Source organism: Propithecus coquereli, unplaced genomic scaffold (assembly GCF_000956105.1).
Source record: "Propithecus coquereli isolate 6110/MARCELLA unplaced genomic scaffold, Pcoq_1.0 Scaffold440, whole genome shotgun sequence".
NCBI classification, from domain to species: Eukaryota; Metazoa; Chordata; class Mammalia; order Primates; family Indriidae; genus Propithecus; species Propithecus coquereli.
Window position 1 is genome coordinate 706,799 of NW_012150175.1, and position 4,650 is coordinate 711,448.

A 4,650-nucleotide genomic window follows, 5' to 3' on the forward strand; every position below is an offset into this window, starting at 1 on the left:
TTCTACAAGATGTCATAAAATTCATCACCTCGTTTTAGTGGATTCCTTAGGATTTTCTATATATAAGATCATGTTATCTGCAAAGAGAGATAGAGTTTTGCTTCCTCCTTTCTATTCTTGGATGTCTTTTCTTCCTTTTCTTTCTTTCTATCTTTTTGCCTAATCGCCTTGGCTAGAACCTCTAAAACAACGTCGAACAGAAATGGCATCGTTGTCTTGTTCCCCGTCTGAGATGAAAGCACTATCTTTTACTATTTGGTATGATGTTAGCTGCGGGTTTTTCCGAGATGGCTTTATTAGGTTGAGGATATTCCCATCTATTCCTGGTTGGTTGAGCATTTTTTTATCATGAAAGGGTCATCTCCTCCTTTTAAATCATTGTTCATTTGAGAATGTGGTAAGGTAGCCATTTATTAGCTATACTATTCAAAACCTGATGATTTAAAAGTTAAGATGAAAATAATTAGTAGCGGTTTGCAACTTGTGTTTTTTATTCTTTGGTTCAAAATGTATAAGCCTTACACATTGTTGTTGGCATGAAAAATGTTACAACCACTTTGGAAAAAGGTCTGGCAATTTTCTTAAAAAACTAAATGTATACCTGCCCTAGAACGCAGTTGCGATCCTAGATATTTACCTAAGAGAAAAAATACATGAGTCCATATCAAGACCTACAGCGAGGTGATCATAGCAGTTTATTCATAAAAGCAAAACACTCTGCAGAGCTCTAGCTGTTTTAGGCAGTGTGTGGTGTCTCAGAGCCCAGAGCAGCATTATTGGGTTGATTTTATTACTGGGTTACCCAGAACCAGATTGGAGGGTTTGCTTCTCGCTGCTGCTCTGCAGCCTGGACCTGTGGATCCTGGTTGTAAAGAGTAAACTGTATCTTAGGAAACTAGTGTCACCTTTTAATTTGATATTATTTGTGTCATACATTTCCTGTAATGGAAGTGTTAATTTTACTGTACTTTTTGCTACCTTTTTGGAATCCAATGTAAGGTATTAAAAAAAAAAACAAAAACCTAACCTTGAAATTGTCCAAGTGTTCATCAACAGGTGAATGGAAACACCCTGTGGTATATTCATACCATGATGGTGACAGAATACAATTCAGCATCAAAAAGGACTGGCTACTGCTGCCTGCGGTAACATAGATGAAGTTCAAAAACAACATACTAAGTGAAAGAAGCCAGACCACAAAGGGCATATACTGTATGATTCTGTTAATATGAAGTTCTAGAAAAGGCATAATAATTTACAGTGAGAAAAATATTTGGAAGAGTGATTCCTTTGGGTGGGGCAGGGGTGGGACTGATTCTCTGAAGAGGCCTGAGGGACCTTTAGGGGGTGGTGGAAATGTTCTTTATCCTGATATCTTGATTCGGGTTTCATTGAATGGCACATTTAAGAATTCATCATTTGTAAATTTTACATGAAAAGAAAAAACTGTAAACAAATATTGAATTCTAGTTAATAGTAGACATGCTGATGAGTTTAGGGTGAGATGTTCTGATGTTAGCAAATTATTCTGAAATGCACTAAAATGTGAGATGGATTAATATATGAATAGAAGAATGGTTGCATAGGTATATATGTGATAAAACATGTATAGTAAAATGTTAATGTTACCACGTGACCCATCAATTCCACTTTTAGGTATATACCTGAGAGAACTGAAAACGTATGTTCACATAAAAACTTGTACACAAATGCTATCCACCATTATTCATGATGGCTAACAAGTGAAAACAGTCCAAATGTTCATCAGCTGATAAATGGGTAAAAAAAATGTATATTCATACAATGGAATATTATTCACCATAAAAAGGAATGAAGTACTGACACATGCCACATCCTGTCTGAAACTTGAAAACACTATGCTGAGTGAAAGAAGCCAGATACAAAAGGCAACATATTGTATGATTCCATTTATATGAACTGTCCAGAATAGACAAATCCATAGAGACAGAAGGTAGATTAGTGGTTGCCAGGGGATGGGAGGAGAAGGGAATTAGTCTGACTAACTACTAATGGGTATGGGTTTTCTTTTGGGGGTTATGAAAATGTTCTGGAATTAGCGGTGATGTTTATATAACATAATGAACATACAGTACTAAAAACCATTGCGGCGTACACTTTAAAATGGTGAATTTTACACTATGTGAAATATATCTCAATTTTTAAAATGCTAAAAAATGTTAATGGTAGAATCTAGGTGCTGGGTAATAGGATGCTCACTGTCAAATTCTTTTAATCTTATTGGCTGTTGGAAAATTTTTACAATAACATTGTAGAACCAATAAGCCACAGAGAAGGGGGGATTAATTTTGTGACATCCTTTAGAAGTGCCCAGAGCCTGAAGGGCTCAGGGCTGACTGTTGGGAGGGCAGGGAGGGCACAAGGGAGGAAATGTACGCGAGGTTGGGCAGCGCCCCACAGAGGTATGGCGCAGACTCACACTGCAGTAGTGAAAGGATGCAGATGGATTCTGCTGGGGGTTGACTGAATTCTTCCCCACTGTGGAGAATTTCAGACTGTACGGGGCGAGGGGAGTGAAGCCAGCAGCAGCCCTGAGCGAGGGGCCCTGGGAGGCCGCAGGCAGATCCAGCTTGCTTCATTCCTGGTCTCTTCATTGTCTCCTAGCTCCCCAGACAAGGAGGCTCTCAGAGCTGGGCTGATTGGGGAGGAGGGATTTGTACTGAGAGAATTTAAGAGATTAGGGGATTCGAACTGAGGTGCTAAGAGGCACTAATGAGATATTAAACATCTCTCAGTAGAGTAGCAGTTGAGGAAGCCATGGAAGGCAGAAGTTGAAAATGTCTTGAGGCTGCTGACCAGGCAGGAAAGAAAATCAGCCACTGGTTAAACGGGGCTCTAGAACAGTTAGATCTAGAATCCGGTAGTTAAAATGGCTAGACGGCTTTGGGGCTAACACGGATGCAGCAGTGTGGAATATTTTGCCATTTATATAAGGAGAAAGGACACAGGTGGGGGAAGTGGTGCAGAGCCATGCAGTCTGGAGGTCAGAGACTTGAATAGTGTACTGAGTTCAATAGTGTCCCCCCAAGTTTCTATCTATCCACAACCTGTGAATGTGACCTTATTTGGAAATAAGGTCTTTGCAGATGGAATCAAGTTAAAATGAGGTCATCCTGGATTAGGGTGGGACCTGATGCAGTGACGAGGTATCTTTATTTTTTTAATTTTTATTTATTTATTTATATTTTTCAGATGGAGTCTCACTCTGTTGCCCAGGCTAGAGTGTCATGGCATCAGCCTAGCTCACAGCAACCTCAAACTCCTGGGCTTAAGCGATCCTCCTGCCTCAGCCTCCCGAGTAGCTGGGACTACAGGCGCTCGCCACCATGCCCAGCTAATTTTTTTTTTATTTTTAGTAGAGACGGGGTCTCACTCTTGCTCAGGTTGGTCTCAAACTCCTGACCTCAAGCAATCCTCCCACCTCAGCCTCCTAGAGTGCTAGGATTACAGGAATGAGCCACCGTGCCTGGCCAGTGACCGGTATCTTTAGAAAAAGAGGGAAATTTAGACACAGAGACCCACAAGGAGAATGCCATGTGATAACAGAGGCAGAGATTGAATTTGTGCTGCCACTAGCCAAGGGACACCAACGACAGAGAAGCATGGGACTATTTTTTATGGTTACAATTCAGGCTGGCAGCTCAAGGAATTGAGAACTGTGATGGATGTTGGGTCATGCTAGGCCCAGCCAGATCTACCGTTAGAACAGGAATCAAGAATGAAGAGATGGGGCCTGGCACAGCGGCTCACACTTGTAATCCTAGCACTTTGGGAGGCCAAGGTGGGAGGATCGCTTGAGGCCAGAAGTTCAAGACTAGCCTAAGCAACACAGTGAGACCCCATCTCTACAAAAAATAAAAAAAATGAGCTGGGTGTGGTGACACACACCTGTAGTCTTAGCTGCTTGGGAGGCTGAGGCCAGGAGTAAGTACAAGGGGTCAATGAATCCCTCATGGTATGTTGATCATAGGTAGAAGATGGCCATGTCAGGACCAATCTCGGAGACTATGAGGATGATCCCATGATAGCTGAACCAGTTAGTGCTCCCATTTTGGGGACTGCACCAAATAGGTGGCAGTGACAATGGAAAAGTAGATGCTCACACTTGTAGTTTGATTGGTTGTACATCTCAAGGGGGAGGCAGTCTTAGATCTGCAGAGGCATCACGTCCATCTGGTTGCCTGGGACAGTTGTGCTGTTGATGGAGTTCTAAGTCAGGAGACACACATGATTGGGTGCCATCATTCACTATTTTTTTTTAATTCTAGTTTTTTTTTATTTGAGTAGACAATATAGCCACATGGTTCAAAATTTGGAAGGCAAACTATACTATCATTTGTTGTGTGTTCTTTTTTTCTTCTTCAAAAGTTAATGTACTTTTTATGTTGTGTGTTCTTTTTGAAGATAGTTTATTTATATTCTGCTTTCTTTTGTTAGATAATTAGTAGCTATAGCAGAGGATGCTGTCCGCCTCCTAATAACCATTCTCCCTTTTAATAAACCCTGAGGTGTAGGTGCATCAGAGCCATAAGAGTACATTTGTCAACTTCTTTTGCAGTCAGATGGGGCCATGTGATTAAGTTCTGGCCAATGAGATATAAATGGGAAGTA